General features: G+C 44.9%; 1 long non-coding RNA gene across 1 annotated transcript in view; it reads left to right on the top strand.

Moving 5' to 3' along the window:
• LOC118913730 (uncharacterized) overlaps window positions 1-11,442 on the top strand; it is a 77,469-nt gene extending 66,027 nt beyond the window's left edge. The window contains exons 4-5 of the long non-coding RNA XR_005025311.2: window positions 8,858-8,978; window positions 10,781-11,442. This is a non-coding gene — a long non-coding RNA (uncharacterized LOC118913730). The remainder of the gene's footprint in view (window positions 1-8,857; window positions 8,979-10,780) is intronic.
• Window positions 11,443-19,198: the final 7,756 nt, after the last annotated feature.

Here is a 19,198-nt window from a genome sequence, read left to right as displayed (position 1 = left end):
TGTTTCTTGTCTCCTTCTACCAGACTTTTCCTGGTGTCATCCTGTGAGGAAGGGATCAGCATTTGTCTCTCAGGACAGGGTTCTCCGAGTCAGAGATCCCTCATTCCCCACGCCGGGGATCAGCACCCACCCCACCCTCCTCACTGGCATCTGCTGCCATTTTAGACTCCTTTTGTGTCTCTAGGACTGGATGTCCCATTATGTGGCCCTTGGCCCTAAAAGAATTGCCAGTTTGACATTTAAGAGACATTAGAATCACTTGGAGCATGTCCTCTGCATGCGTGTGGGCTGGCGGGGTTCACCCCCTGAGGTTCTGATTCAGCACTTATAACACGGAGCCCAAGATGGCGCTGCTGCAATGGGCACCGTGGGTGAATCTGACGCTGGTGGATCTGAGGCCACACATTTAGGAACATTCCTTCCTCTTGGCTGTGAGTGATCTTCTGAAAACAAAAATAGTTTCATAATATACCCTTTAGAAAATTCTTTGACAGTTTCCCATTGCTGTCAGGATTGGGTCCAAATGCCTTAGATGGCAAATCAGGGCTCATTAGGAGCTGGCCCTTACTTATTCCTCTGTCTTCACTTCCCACCACCTGCCCTCCGACCTCTTCATTTCAGTCATTCTGAGGATCTGCTATACCTTCTTTCACTGCTTTGTGAATGTTACTCTCTGCCTGGAACACTTTTCTTCCTCCCCTGGGCTTTGCTTGGCAAGCCTGTAGTCAGACGAGACCTCCCTTCCCTTTGGGAAATCTTGCCCCTCTTTCCTGACTATGAAAGGGCCCACCTCCATGGACTCACAGCTATCTACCTGCCCCCTGCCTGGAGCCCTTATCCCTGTGTGCTGTGTGCACCCTCCACCTGTCTGCACCTCCACCAGAGCCAGGATTTTCCTGGCAGGGAGCACGTGCTCATCCTCAGATCGCCGGGGAGTTGTGTTAGAGGACAGCAGACAATGTGAGCAGAAGTGAGCCTGAAGGGCAGCTGTCTCAGGTCTCAGTCTATCAAGGTCACCAAACATCACTGGAATAGCTTGGGAACTGTTTTTGCTTCCACCAAAATAGACAGAAGTCTCCAGGAGAAGTACTAAAACATCCCTGCTGGTGTGGACACATCACTGCTAGTATCTGCACTACATCTCGCTGCTGCAGTCAGTAAGAGCTGGAGAACTGAATAAGAAGTGGCCTAGTATTATCTGTAGGAGCACTGGAATGCTCCAAGAGTGTGTTATAATGCAGGTGCTCTTAATTTGGAGTCCCCATCCAAACATACCAACATATGGAAATGCCCCACCTCCCACGTGGAACCCAAGCTGTATCTCTCTATATGAGCCGACGGGAATTACACTTAGGATAATGGAACACCCAGCTCAAAGGAACGAGGGCCTCAGGGTGAGTGGAGAAGAACCACCTTACCATCTTAGCTTGCTCCCATCAGGACTGTTACCTGAGAAAGAATATTCTCAGTAAGTCACTGTTCTTTGTTACAAAAATTTAGCCCCCACCATAACTAATATGGATGGTGTCGAGACTCCTAAGCCACTTTGTCAGGAAGAAGAGCCCAACAGTAATGAGTTCCTTATTTTTTGCCCAAAACATTTCCTGTAAGGAAAGGTCTGTGCAGAAAGCAAGCAGGCAGAGCTGAGCCTGGCCATTCTATGCATGCCCCTAGTGATCCACACAGTTAACCCAGAAAGCCCTGTGCCTTCTTTCCTATTCCCTTTCATACCCTCTTTCAGACAAGGAAGCAAATAAACAAAGCAAAAACAAGAATAAGCAATGTCAAAACTAGGAAGCACTTCTTCCTTTGAGAATTCAGAATGGGGGTGCCTGCCATCAATTAATACCAAGGAAATAACAGGAAACTCTCTGGAGGGGAATGTGAAAAAAGAGGCACTTGCTTTTGAGCTTTCTGAATAATAAGTCTAGGGAAGCCAGTGTCTTTCTGCTGCAGGCTGTTGCTACCTTCTCCCGAATACCACTAGTGCATTTGCCTCCACTAGCATGGCCTCCCAGGAAACAGCGGAGCCCTGCCACTCCCAGGCTTCCCAAGAGCCTGCAAAGCAGACATCACTGATCCCATTCTCTAAATGGGAAAACCGAGGCTCAGAGGTTGAGTGATTTATTTAAAGTACAGTATAAGCAAGCAAAGAAGCCAGCAGGAGATAAGAGCTCATCTAACTCCCCAGTCAATTTTCAGTTCCCCAGATAACAAAGAACCTAAATAAACCTACATCAACACCATATGGTATCAGCAAAGCAGGGGGTGTGGGGCACTCGAACTAAAATGGGCTATAAAGGAAAGATAGTTTGTATGTGTGAATAATCAGGGAGCCAACCATCCTTTTGATAATTCTTATCATTTTTTGTTCAATAACCCAGGATGGCATGAGTTTTGATAGACTGGACAACTTTACTAACACATATCCAGTCCCTATTTCTCCCCAAAATTATGATAAGTCACAAATTGAGGATGCTCAATAGGTAATAGTTAAGCATGCTTAGAATTCTGGCTTAATAACTATTCTTGGTTAGAAATCATGAGGTCCCTTTGAAGGGCTTGCTTGAGTTCTGAAATGAAAATCCATTCTGTGTTCTTCGGGGATAAGCTGTTTCAGAATTTTCTTCAATGACAGTAGGATATGTAGATGTAGTAAAACCACATCACAAACCTGTTAACCTGCACCAGCCACCAGCTGATCTGGTGCATGGCTCCCTGGACACAGCAGAGCATCCCTCTGGGCTGCCACGGGGGCAAACGCGATTTGTCTGTAGAATTAGCTTCACAGAGTCCCTACTTGGGGTGTGTGATATCCTGTGGCCTACAAGCAGTTCTGGTGTTCCCAAACAGATGGCTTTCCCTTGATGGGCCACTCATACGTTTTCTAGGCAAACTGCAGCTGCACTAATGTCCCTTTGTGTAAAGAAGTGTTTAAGTTGAATCACGTCCCTTACCTGATGGGTATTTTGAGGCAGGGACAACTGGGATATGCCAATATCTGTAGAGACGGAAGCTTCCCTTCTTTGTGATTTTCACAGCTGACTGTGACAGGCAGGAAAAGCTTCTCTGGGTCCTCTGTTGCCAGCAACAGACCCACTTGGAAGCAGCAAAGGGAGTTTCGTAAAGAATTTCTGGAGGCTCATGGAATTTCTAGGAGGTCAAAGAATGAAGCTGGCAGGTTTGCGGATGAGGACAGGGCCCGGGCTGTGCTGCCAGGCTGCCCCAGGGGAGCGGATGCCATGGCTGTCCTGCCAGTGTGGCCTGGTGTGCTGTGGCCAGGACCCCTGGCTTTGCTGGGTGTCTCTGTCTCCCTCACCACAGTGGATCCTTCATGGCATTGTCTCCTTCATGGCTGAAATCTCATGAGGCTGTCTGATTAGTGGAAACCAGGTCACATTTTTGGAAACTCACCTTTTGCTGTGAAAGAGTCCGGGAAAGCAAGCGTCTGACCTCGGTGTTGGAAGGCGAAGATTTCCACAAAATGGGAAGGATGTTCAAAAACTCCATGGGGACCTACAACATAAAATAGGTCTACTATGTCTGCTCTTTGGCCATCCAGCATCCCTATAAACTTTCCCATTCTAAAATCCTAAACAATGGTAACCACAGGGACAAAAGGCTTCTGCCTGATTTCATGCAGATACTCCTTGTACAATGGAAAATGTGCTCACCCCCTCCCCAACAGGGGGACAAGGTAGTCTTGTCAGTTTCCACACAGCTCTAAGCTCAGATCACCAGGAGATGTCACCGTCTCTAATTTAGTCACAATCCCATTTTGATACTCTGTGACCCAGAGACTAAAATGTAAAGTTAACTACCACCCTATGTTATCCACATACCCTATAAAAAATGGAAGGGAAATAGAAGAAGGGAAAAAAGGAAGAATAGTATACACACACACACACACAAGAAAGAGAAATGAAAATGGCCACTTCTGCAATTGGTCATGTGGATGCAGATGGTTTTAATGCCATCCTTCCTCCACAACCATGCCATGTTCCTTTTGCCTTTACAGCCAGCATGTCGGCAGGTTAGGGTTCTTTACCTCATAGCATGACCCTAGCCTTCATTTCCAGATGATCAGACCTCTTAGTGGTCCTTACTGTGTGTGATTGCCATTGAATTTTGAACTGAGACTTGAATAGAACTTTTCCACCATTCTGCAAGTCCATTTGCTTGTGGGTGATAGACCATGGAATTCAGGATTCTCCGAATCACTGGAGAGCCTCCTATATGCCTTCAATTTAAATTCTCAAGGCCCCATTCTTCCCTGTTAAGGCCCTTTTTCTAATGTAAGAGACTCAAAAGGCTATGATTTCAACTGATCTTGTAATTTGGCAACCCCATCAGGATTAAAGTCAGACTTTCACACTGTACCTGAAAGGGACACATTAGCACAGTCCTAGAAGGCCCCTGTTCCCCTGATCATACCCTGAGCAGAAAATTTAAGCTTCCAGTGCAATTAGAACTAACTCTCGAATTATTCATGACACTTGAATTCTGCATGCCACTCTACCCTCGACCCTTGTTCTCACAAGATACTAATTCCAGGTAACCACGGGGGAATTTTTAAAATATCCTACCAGTGTTTCATCTGATAACACTGCTGGGTTTATCATTGCCTTCTTACCCAAAAGGTTAAAAACCAGTGCTAGATGCCCATTTCTTTACATGTCTGTGGCCTGAAGCCACTCCTGAGATCAGTTTCTGTATTGGTTAAGGGGTACTTAGCTGCAAACAACAGAATCCACTTTAGCTAGTATGTATGGCTATGTAATGTACTAAGTCACATTAAGCAGTTCACAGAGGCCAGAAGTTCAGGTACAGAGGTATGAAGCCACAAACAGCATCTGGGTGAGAACAAGTCTGTGGCAGTGGATGCCCTCCTGCCCCTGCTACCAGCACAGGGAGCCTCCACTAGCACTTCTGACATGGCCTCTTCCGGAAGATGACCATCTCTCCACCACTCTCTCCAACATAGAGTCTCTTCAACATTTCTTCCTTCATGTCACTCTCTTCTAAGCTTAAATCTCACAAAAGAATGTTTGATCCTAGGCCCTGGTCACGTAACTGTGTTAGCTTGCAAAGAAACTGGGAATGTAGGTGATGACAGGGTCCACAAGGTGGGAAATTCCCTTAATATATGAAGCACATCCAAAACATGAACAATGTCCATTACCACATGTGGTTAGTTACCAATTTTACTTAGAGCAAGATTGTTTGATTTTAATATATTACATCGACCTGACAGTACATGTGAAATCATGAACAGAATCAGAGCAAGTACTTCCAGACATTTTCTGATTGAGTCCCAAATGTCTACTTCCCCCATATGGAAGGTATAGAATTATTTATTTCCATTGCACATATGAGGCAAATGAGTCCTAAGGAAGCCAAGTGCCCTGTATAATGCTATTCAAATTCCTGCTGAGATGTTATGAGATGAGATATTATCAGATGCTGAGATGTTTATAACTTGTATGAAGTTTGACCCAGCGATCATGTTTTTCTGATCTTGGAAGTGTAGAGTAATCTTGCTTACAATATTTTTTAATGCTGGGGATATGCCCATACACAGGACAAGGCTGAAAAAGTAGATAGACACACAGGAATGCTTAAAGACCTACTATATTTTTTAAGGGAACTATGGGAATTGTACACAATGTAGTAAGGAAACAGCAACTGTAATGGGTATCCTTTGTTATCTGCTCAGCATCTATTCACCTTCCTCTGATAATAGTATTTACTGGGAGAATTCTCCTCCCCTACATGTTAGTCCGTGGGGTTGGCTGACTATCTGTCGTTTCCTCCCCCAGCCCTGGAGGAATACGCAGCACAGCTCTGACCATCAGCATATCCCGTCTCCCTGGTTTAGGGATGGCCGTGCGAGCTCAGTCTTTGCTGGGGCTATTCGGCAAGGAGGTAGGGAGAGTGTGGGCACTGGTAACATGGATTGGTTCAGCCCCGCCCCCTCATCACCAAGAATTCCCACTAAATTTCTTTTGTTTTTGTTTTTGACTTATATCACTTTTTGTTAACTTGCTGACACTTGCAACTAAAGGAGTTTTACCAGAAACACCAGCAAAGCTTCTGCATGTGTGGCTTCACAGCAACCTTTGGGTGAGTCATTCGGCCCCTTAGAGTCAAGGAAGAGGGAGGGCCTCCAAAGCCTCGTAGTCCCAGCCCCTCCCCATGGCATTGCCGGCTCCTCTGATGGGCCGTTTCGGGCACAAGCACAAAGTCAGTCGTTTGTACTCACAGGTACACCGACTCAGTTAACATTCTGCACGGAAGGGTGACGCACCACTTCACAGAAGTAATAAAGTGAACTGAGATGTTCCACACCCAGATGCCTGGGCTGTTGTGAAGAAGCCTCCTTTAAGTCCTTGGAAATTTAATCACAGACTGAGAGCTAACTATAGGAACTAGTGCCTCTTCCAAAAAGAAAATTATTCTCCCAGTGAAGTGGGGTGTCTATTTGAGTTCCTTGAGCATCTCAGAAAAAGGCTGTATACAAAACCCAGTTCACTTTGTCTGAAACATATATCTTGTCATGTCAGGATCATCTTGGTGCATGAGGCTAACTCTGGTGTGGGATGGAAAGATCTCTAGTGGGGTGCCAAGAACACAGTCCAGCTGAATGAAAGAAGTCTGACAAAAAAGAGTATGTATCAGATAATTGCATTTATATAAAATTCTAGAAAATGCACAACAACTACAGTGACAGAAAACAGACCAGTGGTAGCTGGGGACAAGGGTAGAGGGAAGGAGGGATTGTAAAGGGACACAGGACCCTTTTGGAAATAACAGAAATGTTTGGTATCTGATTGCACAAGTATATATATGTATATGTCCAAAACCATCAAATTGTGCACTTTAAATATGAAAAATTTAATTCATGCAAACCTACCTCATGAAACTAGTGAGAAGAAGAGTATAGTACCAAACTAAGTAAATGAAGCATGAGATGAAGAACAGACTGAGCTCTGAGGTCTATAGGAATTTAGTGGAAGCCTTTACCATACTGAGTGAGTCCCTTAAACCTACAGAAGCTTTCAGCAAAGTTAGACAATATTCCAGAGCTTCATGTATCTTCAAAGGCCTGGATCAGGAGGTATTCACAGGCCTGAGGTCCTCCTTGGGGCACATGGGCACCTGAAATCCCTCCCGGTGCTGTGGCTCCTGCACAGCTGCTGGGGCAGTGCCACCTTCACTGAGTGTGCATGTCATTTTACCTCATTAGCTAATGCCTTACTTTATTTACACCAGTGGCTCCCAACCCTTCCCCCCAGGAGCCCTAAATTATACACCAGGGAGATTCAGTGACTCTAAGGTTCAAAAGTAGCTCATATTTTTTCAAGTGATGAGTTTGCATGTTGGGATAATTAGCAGAACTCCCAAAGAGCTTTCATGCCTGGGCTGCCCCTACTTCTTTGTCCAGTCCTTCCATTCCTCATGTCTGGCCCCAGCCCCTCACCCACTCCAGCAGCAGCAGAGAGGGGCCATCATGACCATGACTGCTGCTTTTGACCCTGGCATCACGTTGCTTGTGATCATGGAGCTGAATTTTCCTTCCATTTGTTTCAGGCTACCCCCAACCCAAATCCACACCCCGTATTCCACTTTGGGGTTTTGTTTTATTTTGCTTTTGGCTGAAAGACTAATAAGTCATTCAAACAGTTATCTATGATCTGTTGTTTAAATCCTCAGAAATGCTACTTTCAGTGCTGACCTGTGAGTGGCTAACATTGCAGATTGTTCAGTGTGATTTACCCATGTGGGTCCACAGCAGTTTGGCTGAGTTGGGCCTGGGGAAACAATATATAGGACTCAGAAATTTAGAGTGTAGGGAGGACATGAGGACAAAACCAGGAGCAAAATGGGGTGCCAAGTCCTGGTGGGAGTGCTAGAGATGGGAGCAAAGGGTGTGGAGAAGCCATATGGGGACCTCACCTGCATCCCGGGGCTGCAGGGTCTCCTGCCTCATTCACTGTCTCAGTGTTTCTGAAATGTGGCGTGCTCTGGATAACCTTCTTCTCTGCGGAACATGCTCCCAGGAGCCTAGAATCCCCACGTCTTGTTTCCATGCAGAGAAAGCAATTCAGATTGAAGTTAAGCTTTTAACTTAACGATTCATTAATCTGTGCAACTTGAAGGGGACAGTGTGGAGCCTCGCCTTTGCTCTGTACCCTCACGCAGTCACACACACACAAGACTCATTTGTGAAGATGTCTTTGAAATGTATTCACTGAAGATAATTATAGAGGCCTAACACTTCTGCTCTTCAATTAATGCTATAAAATTAATGGTCCTTCATTTTTACATCCTATGCAAATGATGGTGTCATCTCCAAATGTGAGCCTCTCTACTCACACGCTGAATATGATTAGTGTCCCTTTAAGCTGAATTAGAGCATGTGACCTTCCGGGGTATGGCAGGAGTGAAACCTTAGTGTGCTGTTTCCAAGGTTTCATTATGCTATGTCCTTAAAAAGCAGAATTTCAGAGTTGACACCAAAACACGTTTCAGTGACTGATCTTTTGGGGTTGTGGCCTTAGGAGAGAGCAGAGAGGAACTGGAGGACAGCTCATAAATCTCCTGTTTTCAGCTTGAGATTTACCAGGCTCCACAATAAGCATATTTTCAAACAAAGGAAAGATAGATTCCTATAACATAATGAGACAGGTATAATAGAAATGCAGTGGTATTCAAATATTGTACCCATTAGAATATCTTTTTGCAAATAGACCCAGGGGAATGCTTGGTCAGGGAGTAGACAGAGAACTAACAAAAATGGCTGGCTCAGAGTCCCCAGAAGGGAAGAACTAAGATGTTACAATTCTTTTATTTCAAGGACTGGAGCATCAGGGACTCATGACTCTGTGGCTTCTGATGAGGACGGTGACATATTGCAGGAATCATCGTGTGCACATATCCATTCCATGAGGTATATTTCTGCACTGGAGGCAGACTGGGTGAGTTGAAAATATTGCATAGCTCAAGTGCGCTTACGCTCAGAAGCAATAGCCTCACTATCGTTTGGGGAGTTTGCACCAAATAATGGAATACCATCTGGTATTTGGGTCCTAGGGAGGGTGTACAAGTTGAAAAGCCCTGGAGACTAAGAGAAGTAACAGAAGGGACATGAAGGAAGGAAAACAAAGAAGCTTGACCATCCCTTCTCAAATGGGGAAAAGGGAATTATAAGCAGATTGAAGATGCCAGGGAGGTATTAGGTCCAGATTGATGAATTCTGCCATTTCTGGTAGCAGGATAGCTTGGATTGGTGGACATCCTGAAGCTAAGTTCAAAGACACTTTGCCCGTTTATCCTTTGTGATCTGCTGAATTGGGAGAAACACAAACATGTGGAAAACTTCTCTGTGCAAACGAGAATTCCTTGGCCGTAGGAATTCTGACTGCACTGAGAAAGGTGGAAATGTTGAAAAGGCAGGTTTAAACAATCTGCTGGCAGCCATGGGCTCACCCTGTGAGTGATAAGAGTTGCATATAGGAAAACTGCTGAGTTTTTGCACCCGGACTGTAGCATTTCAATGAAATGGGAAAGTCTTCTAGTGTGGGTGGCTTCACTTTGCACACCTCTGCTACTGACTTCTGGACAGCTGGGGCTGCACCAGGCAAGCAGTCTCATTGCTGTCCTGCTCTGTTGGAAGAGGGAGTGCAGAGAGACGCCCCAGCACACGCTGATGGGTGTGCAGGATGAACACGGGGGTGGGATCAAAAATGGGAGCTGACTTATGTACTCATAATGAAGGAGAGAAAATTGTATTCACCAGAATTCCTCTTCAAGAGAACCCTGAATATATCTGGATAAAGAAACACTTTAACAAGCCACCTGGGGTGGAGGGTGAGACCCAAGAGTATATTTAAGCTAGAAATTTATTATTAACTGCTCTGCATGAGATAAGGAGAAGAATTTGTCACAATCATAAGAGGGAGAGGAAAAGAAAGAAAAGAAAAAGAAAGGGGAAGTCAGGGGGGCAGGTGTGAGAGAGGCCAGCAAGAAGTAGAAGGCTTCACCCTGTGTGAGGGGGACCTGTCACCAGGACCCTGGCCCCAGCCCCCAGTTCTTAAATAAAGTGACAAAGCTCACAAAATGCTGGGCTTGAGTGGAGTTTGTGGGGACCCTGAAGAACCTGAGTCTTAGGTCTGGTTGAGGGGGTTGAAATAAAGGCTGCACCCATGTTTGCAAGCATCAGAGGGGAGGAGCCCATAAGCATGTAGCCCTGGATGGTCCCAGGAATCACTTTGCACTTTAATGGGTGGTGGACTTGGTTTTGAGTCAAGTCTATCTTATTCTCCCAAAGGCAGGGGAGGTGGGGAAGCTGATATCCAGGTTTTTGTATAGATAGTCAAAGCCAGTGGAATATCTAAAGCTGCCTGTTCATAGTACATTTTATGTGAGATATGTTATCTAAAATAAAAGGAAATATTATAGAACCTAATGTATTTGGAAATAGGGCCTTTAAAGAGGTAATTAAGGTAAAATGAGGTCATATGGATAGGTCCTAATCCATGTGAGTGACTTAGAGATAGGGCTGTCAAAGGGGTGGCCCAGTTCATCTGAAGCCATTAGATGGGGGCCCTAATCCTATATGATGGGTGTTGTGATTGGAAGGAGAGACACCAGGGTCAGGGGTTGGGTGTGCCCAGAGGAAGGACCATGTGAAGGGGCAGTGAGAGGGCAGTCATCTGCAAGCGAGAGGGAGGCCTCAGAGAAAACCACCCCTGCTGACACCTTGACCTTGGATTATCAGCTCCTGGAATGTGAGAAGCTAAGCCACTTGGCCTGTGGTATCTTCTATGGCAGCTCTAACAACTAATAAAAACTAATTCAGAAGGGAATGAGCCAGCGCTGGAGAGAATGGGCCGGCTGGAATGAATTCCGGGCTCTTGTCCCTCCTCCCAGTGAGCATCTCACTCTTCTTTAAGACCCCACCTTCTTCTCCCCTCCCTTTCATTGCTCCCGCTACAACTGCCTTCACATTGCTCAGATTCTGGTCCTGGCAATCTTACGTCTGCCAAAATATGGGGAGAAACACCTCCTAACTCATGGAGATTGCGAAACCTCTGAAGCCACTCTGGACTTGCCGTCTGTCTGCTTCCTGACTTGTCTTTGTTCTCTCTGGACAAAAATAATGAACCCCCGAGGAGGCCCGGGGATTTAAAAAAATAATAACTAAACTACTCAAGGACTTACAAAACAGTAGTAGCCTGTAATTCTACTTGTTATCTCTCCTGAAAGAGAAACATTGTCCCAATACTTACAGCATTTATTATATCTTACAGGAAAGCTCTTGTTTCTGGTTCAAAGACTCACTGTGGTACATATAATTATATTCTGGAGACAACATTGTTAAAAATTTGGGTGTTCGTGCTAAAAGTGATTTTTAAAAAATACATAATTACCTATTAATTCTCTCAAAATGGTGTGATTTGCCTTTTTTTTTTTTTTTGTCATAACTCATCTGAAACAAGTGGTTCTTAAAGAGAAACTCTGAAATAACACATGGGCGCCTTGGCCTTGATGTAGGGAAAACTCTACAACGCATGGTGATTTCTGCAGGAACATTAACCTGAAGTCATAACAATGGGTAATATTTTAATATAATGGAAAATGATCATTAACTTTTCTCGAAAGGAAGGAAATGAATTTTCCTTATTGTACACATTCTGAGAAAAGTAGGTATGAAAAAAATTTCAAAGGATGTTCTTTCCAACAAGAACAGGCTTCAAGTACCATCATGACAATAGCTTCGTAGAGTCTGGTGTCAGCAAACTGAATAGAGTTTTGAGGAACAGAATGTGGTTCAAAGTCTCTCAGAAATACATGTAAATGAATTTGAGATTTTAGAGGGGGATTAATCCTACACAGTCAAGTACTTTTCTCAGGGGTCTTTCTCACACCTCATGTCATTAGGTTCCTCTGCTCCACCCTCTCAAAATGAATATTCTATTAAACCTCCATAAGCCCATTTCATCTTAAAATGGTGCTTAGTAGTATTACAAGTGCACATTCATTAAATATTCTATGTAAGTCACAAGAACTTCAAAATATTTTTGTAAGATACTTGGGGCCTTGGTATAAATTGTTTCCCAGAAGTCATTAATCTCAAAAGTTCTCTTTGTTACAATCTCAATTTGGTCCTTGTCCCTTATGCCACCACCCCTCAACCTTGTCCCACTTCTTGTTACTTTTTTCTTCATTTTTCTGTTTCCAAATTCCTCAGCTGCCCAAATACAAACTGTCTGGAATAGATGCCACCCTGAGATCTCCTTCCAACATTTACAAGTCTAGCCAAGAGACAGCAGAGACCAGATTCATTAATTCCATGATCAAACATCAGTTATGGAAGTTAAAAAGAAGGTGGACCAATTTTTAACCCATCAAGATAAAGTAACCAGTTGATTCAATCCTTTATTTTTTCTTTGGTGTTTTCAGGGATCACGGACATGGGGCCACAGTGCTCCAAGGGTCTCTCCCTGTGGCCCGCACTGCTTGTCTCGCTGGTCTGTGGACAGGTGTTTAGTTTCGTGGTCATTTGCTATTTATAGAAATGGAAATATGGCCCTTGCACCGGCCCCACCATCATGAAGCTGCCTGTCTACACAGAGTCCCTTCAGCGGTTCCAAAGCACAGTGACCCCTGTTGGTGACTGGCAGGACTGTCTGCAACTGGCATCATTAATGAAAACCTTTTCATGCCTCTCAGGTTGTCATTACAGACCAACTTTTTGTCCACATTACTCCTCCCATCCCACTGTCCTGCTGCCCCTGACACCCAGGGAAGGAAATTTCTGCTGGACACACTCCTACTTAAGTGCAGACAAAATGCTGGCTAAGCCTGCTGTGGTCTCACGCTCTTCCCAGCCCCTTCCCGCACTCCTGCCACTGGGCTGACAATGGCTGTGGGGGCTCCCTCGGGCCTGTGGCAGCCACGGCCTGGCCACAGAGCTCTTCCGGTGAGCAACATGGAGGGGCACAGGGGCATGTGACCCACAGGGGAAACACAATAACAGCATTTTAAAAACTCACAATCTTGCAAATAGTAACAAACAAACAAACAACAAAACAAACAAAAAAAGCCCTGGGTTTCTTAAAAATGAAAGTCTGACTCTGTTCTTGTCTATCTGATGGATTCTGTACCAAATAATAGCTCATGATATATTTAATTTATTCTATTCCTCACCCTTTCTATGTCCCTACCCTCCTTCTCTGCCTGGGTATTGAGCCTTTATAATAAAAGGTTACACTGAGATGGAGTTGGAGAAGACTTAGGAAGAACAGGGGAGCCAATTAAAATAAAATTCAAAATAAAAAAATCAAAACGTCTCCCTGTCCTGTCCTCCTCGCCTCCTCGGCACTTCTACATAAAGGAGTCAGGTCTTCAGCCAACACCCGCAGGGCCAACGTGAGAGGCTGTGTCATACATTTTCCCCCCACTTGAAGCCTAGTTTTTTTGTTTTTAAAATTTTTTAATTAACATACTGAACACAGAGAGACACCAAGAAACAGAAAATGTGACAAAGAGGACTGGGGTGTGGCCGAGGTGCTGGCGGGCCAGGCAGGTAAAGGAGGGGGCCTCAAGGGATCAGCTCTGCAAAGGAAGTGTTTCCACACCCTTGAGAAAACTGGTGAAAAGGACCATCTCCCACACCGGCTGCGGATGCTCAGTGGTAAGGACAGCAAGAAGGACAAACCCAACATGTTGACTACTGATGTTCATTCACCCCTCACTTCTGCTCACAGTGCTTCCTGGCAGGCACCCATGGCGCCATATGCTTTGGGGAAGTGGGGATGCTGAATGTTGTGGTTATGGGGAATTGAGTCACAGTGCTTCCTAAGATTCTGGGAGGCAGAATTGTTCTGAACAAGAATTTGTCCCAATTGGTGTGCGATAGCAGTTCAGAAAGCCCCACCTCTAAGCTCTTCACTGTACAGGTGAGGAAATGGAGGTCCTGAGAGGCCAAGCAGCTTGCCCAAGGTCACACCAGTGGCTACTGCTTGGCTGCGGCACTGGAATTGGAATGAGACTCCTGGTTCTCAGATCCTTTAGGCCAACTCACCACTCACGAGCCTTGGACTACAGGCTTCATCTTGTGGCTTTAAAGCTGACCCAGGAAGGCTGATACTGATACTCCCTATAGCTTTAGCCATTGACATATCAAATATCTTTTTGTTCTCTTTTACTTAGCAATTAATGCCAAAACAAAGGAAAAGAGAGAATAAAGAAAAAAATTGTGAGCTTTAGGGTCAAAAACAAGTTGCAGCTCTGCACAGACAATGGCTTAAACTCTTTGAACCTCAGTTTCCTAATCTGTAAAATGGGAATAATCATCACCATCACCCATATCTTATAGGGTTTTTGTGAAGATGAAAGATAATATGCATAGACTATCAAGCAGACAGGCTGTAAATAACTAATACCTAATGTAGCTATTTTGGTAGGAAAAAATGTCCTCCAAAATCCCAGAGTAAGCCCTGTGCACAGGCCCAGGGTGTTTACCGCACAGGAAGGAGCCCTGCCACGTCGAGGTCCCGCCCCCTGCTGCTACAGCCTGAGCCACTGAAATACTCCGACCAAGGGCACTTGTGTATGGACACACACATATTGGAACCATTTTGTAACGAGATGATTTCCAAAACCATCTGAGAAAATCAGTCTCTGAACTGGCATCTAAAGGAGGAAAAATTGGTTTCATAACATTAGGGCGATGTATAAATTCTTGGTGAATAAAAAGAAAGAAATAAGCTTGGAATGAGAAAAGAATAAAAGGAAACAAATTGTTTTGGGAAGAATCTTGAAATCAGTAATTAAAATGCAATTCCAATTCTGGCTTTGCCCTACTTACTGTGTAACTCTGGGAAAGTCACTTAGCTCCTCTGAGTCTCTGTCCTCAGCTGTAAGTGAAAGTAAAGTTACATGTCTTCCAGGGTCACAAAGATCATGTATAAAAATTCTTTTAAGGAAATAAATCTATACATTTGTTCATTTTAATTATGTAACAAAGATAATGTATGAACAGTTTTTCAGAACTGGTCAGGATTCAGAATTGGCTTTTTAAAAAATTACCTCTGCAAAATGAGGTAGGAATTAGAAAGAAATGTGTCTTCCAGTTCTGAGGTCTGATGTTAGCTTGGTTTTCTCTAACCCAGTCCTGCTTTTGAACAACATGCTGCTTCACACATGCTCTGTTGAACCATCTGACCTGTGGCCTCATACCTGAGACTCAGCCTGGGAAAGGTGGTCAGCAGGCTGGAGGAGGAGGGAGGTCAGTCCTCATGGGAGCCCTCGGAGCAAGGACGGGACAGCAGACTGCTTTTCTCCCCTGGCCCCTACCCTAAGCTACAGTAAAGATGTGGTACTCCCACAGGGAGTGGAGAAGGGAGGTTAGAGGGAAGGGAAGAACATTTTCTGAAAATATAGCAGCTCCTTTTGAACATGGAGAGCTGCTGATCTTTGTTTTGAATTACGCTTCCGATCCTGGACTGTGCCCCCATTGCCCCAGGTGAAGGCAGGCAGTCCTGTTGTTCCTTTGTCTGGGAGAGGAGTGCCCAGATGTATGCACACGTGCATGCACACACACATGTAAATACACAACTCAGCCCATAGGTCCCGCAGCCTGCTTACTTTGCTCAGTGTGTGTGTCCTGGAGCAATTCCTGTGCTCTCTCCTGAAGCCTGGCGAAGACGTGCACTCTGCTTCCACAGCAGCATCTCTTAAGAATGGTTTTCATTTTGGGGCTGGTCTAATAAAGAGGGTCAGCTTGCCAACATCACAACAGACTTATCTCTTTATTAGAATTATTGGAAGCTGCACCCTTGGTGATCCAATCACCCAGAGACTCAAAGACAGAGAAAACAGGCAAGTAATTAAAATACATAAAGCAGAAGAGGCAATTACTGGCATACATCATGACCAATAAAATGAGAATTTTAAAAGGCGAGCTTTCCCCCCACACCCTGAGGCTAGCAAGCCGAGTCCCTGTAATGTTCGGAAGAGGCAAAAATTCCTTTGGCAAGTGCAGCAAAGACCTGCCAGGCTTTCACCTCCTTGTAGAAGGGATCTGGGCTCCTTCAGAATGGCTCTGCCGTTGTTCTCAGCTTGGACATGAGTCAACCCTTGCTTCCCCAAGTGCATGTAAACATGGTGCTCACAAACCTGAAAGACTCTCATGAAAATATACAGATTTCTGTTTAAAATAATAAAGAATTTTGGAAAAGTTCACCTCTATGATAATCATACCCACCAAAGGTTAATGGTACACCGCTGATGGCTGCTGTCCTGCTGGGTCAGCCACAGAGTATGGGCCCCAGGCTCCCCCCACCAAAGTCATTCACACCACCACTCAGGGATGAATATTCCAACACAAGCAAGAAAGAGGGTAGCTACATACAGACAAACTGGAATCCGTTCAACTTATAAAACTGAAGTTTATCCTGTAAGAAAGTATACATTAACTACTAGAAATAAATTTCTTGCCACACACTTCAAAACCGTGTGACACCCTATGGAAGCTAAGGACCACATTTTCCAGGTAACTCCTTAGGGCCCTCTTAGCCCACCACCAGCCCTGTTTCTTTGTGAAAGTAGAAGGAGCCTCTGGCATGAGGGTGGTGCCTGGGACCATCAATTGTCCAGCCACTCGTGCTGAATGTCCACTGTGGGCAGAGCTGTGGCTGGCTGGTGTGAGGAGTGAGGTATAAATGGAAACAAAAGGCCTGAAGGTTGTCTTCAAAGTCCTCATTAAAGTATTGGGATGAGCAAGACAAACATGCACAGAAGATCATGCCCGGTTTGCATAAGGGCTGTCTCCCATGCTCCCTCATCTGGTATGGTATTACTCATTTCTATATCCCGGAACTCAGCAGCTTCTCCAGCACTTCTGCAGATTCCCAGCCTATGCTTCTTGCATTAAAGACAAAATCAGAGGGAAAACAATCATCAATAATGCAGAGCACCTGGGGTAAACTGAGTCAAAACAAAGGAGTCAGATATGTGGCTGCTGGTAGCTTGAGCGAGGTTAATTTGGCAATGAACTAAGGAGGAGAGGGGATGGCATTCTTTAGTAGAAAAAGACACAGGGGCAGAAATGGATAAACTTGAAGGAAGGAGAACACAAAGATGGCTTGAACAAAAGGCCCCTGGCTAACAGTACATGGGTCTCCAATTTTAGGTAGCTGGAAACCATGTGAGAAAGCAAATGTCTTCCAGCCACTTCTGGACTGTGTTTGTACTGTGCCACTGGCCAAAAGGAAGGAAGGGAAGTAGAGGTCTTTGTGGAGTGAAACTGAATGCCTGGGTTCTGACCTACAGAGGGGAAAGAAGGTGTTGCCTGAAGCGAGAACCAGGTGTCACTGGAAGAAGGCTCAGGGAGTGGATGGCTACCAGAACAGCCTTTGGGAACATTTTCCCTGGGAAGGGGCCACTATGTGCAGGAGCAGGAACGTTCCTGGTGCCTGAACACCTGGCCTAACCTTGACACTTCCCTTTACGGCCTCTAAGCAGAAAATAAGAAGGAAAAATATTAATAGCTGTGTGTATTCAAAAAGAATAAAAGCAGAGGCTTACCTTGGAGAAATTAAATGCCACGTGATGCCAACATCTCCACAGCTACCCCAGAAGTTTACATGGTGTGAGGCCTTTACCTTCATTTTAAGTTTACTCTCTTTCTTAGGGAAGATTCTGGATTTGGAGTGAGGCACCTGCTGCCCGACATGCCCTCGTGCTGTAAAGGCCCCAGATGCTGGCCAGAGAATCAAGTGGGAATTATCCAGGGCCTGGAAGGGGAGCCTGATAGCAGCATAAAGAGGCATTTTTTACAGTTTAAATGAGACCCATTTCTCAGCCAGCTCACATTCAGGAATCCTGCAAGTTTGTTCTTTCTGATTTTAAGATGTCTGAATCTGTGACTAAAAGAAAATGGGTCATATCCCATTCTAACAAATCTCAGGGGATATTCTAATTCTTGGGAAGCCTTCACATTGCTTACATGGGGTATTTGCCTAAAGGAAATAGGGCTTGGAAAACATCTAGTTCAACGGATTTTTGGAGACAATTCGATGCAATTTGTTGGTAATATGATTTGATCTGTACTAAATCTGAATGTCTGTGTTATTTCAATGGATTTAATGAATTTCTGTTTGTTGTTGAGATATATGCAATAGCATCTCTCACCCTGTGTTCTGTGAACTCCAAGTGGGAGCAATCAGGCAGGCTGATAATAATAGTGTGCTTTATAAGGAGGCATGACTTTGTCAGGGTGTTCAAATATGATCTCATTAATATCTTACCTTGGGGAAAGCTGAAGGGATAGGAGATGAGTTGTTCTAAAAAAAAAAACCATGCCTGTGAAAGCAGCTGTGGAATAAGGACCAGCCTCCCTGGTGCTGCCTGTGATGATTAGTTTCCAAAGATGGTTCCCTCAGTGAATCATTCTTCCCATTATTCATGCTTTATCTACTCCTCTTCTCTAGAATCTGCCAGGTTCTGTGAGTTGCTCTTGACCAGTGGAACATGGCAGGAGTGGCACTGTATGACTTCTGCAGCGTGTGCATAAGGGGCCTTGCATCTCATTCTTGGGTCTCCTGGAGCACTCACTTTGGGACACCCCACTTAGAGTCCAGCGCTCACGTGGGGAGAAGCCCAAGCCCGTGGAGAGCACACACGTAGGTGCTCCAGTGGGCAGCCCCAGCTGAGCTCCCCACCAGCATCAGCTGCCAACCTTGTGAATGGCCTCCTTGGACTTCCAGCCCAACTGAGCCTTCAGCCACCTCCATCTCCAGCTGCCGTCTGAGCAAATTAGGATGATATCGTCTAAGTAAATACCACCCACTGAGCCTTGTTAACCCACAAAATTGTCAGAAAAATCAGTATATCATTTTAAGCCACTAAGCTTTGGGGTGGTTGAGTACATAGCCATAGCTAACCAGAACACTGCTTCTAATGTTTGAGGAGAAGCTGCTTGCTAAAAACTTACAAAGTCCTCTTGGAACAGCTATTACAGATGAAGCATCACTAAATAAGCCTCCACTGGTGCCTTACGGAGAGATCTTCCATGTTATTCTTCTTAGCTTGGGATTTTCCTCCTCACTTGCTTCAGAAAAGGCAAATCTTTTTTTATGAGAAGGCAGCATGGTGGTGATTGGAGCAGTGAAAGTAAAGTGGGAAATAA

Source organism: Manis pentadactyla, chromosome 2 (genome assembly GCF_030020395.1).
Source record: "Manis pentadactyla isolate mManPen7 chromosome 2, mManPen7.hap1, whole genome shotgun sequence".
NCBI lineage: Eukaryota > Metazoa > Chordata > Mammalia > Pholidota > Manidae > Manis > Manis pentadactyla.
This window is presented reverse-complemented; position numbering and strand designations above follow the sequence as displayed.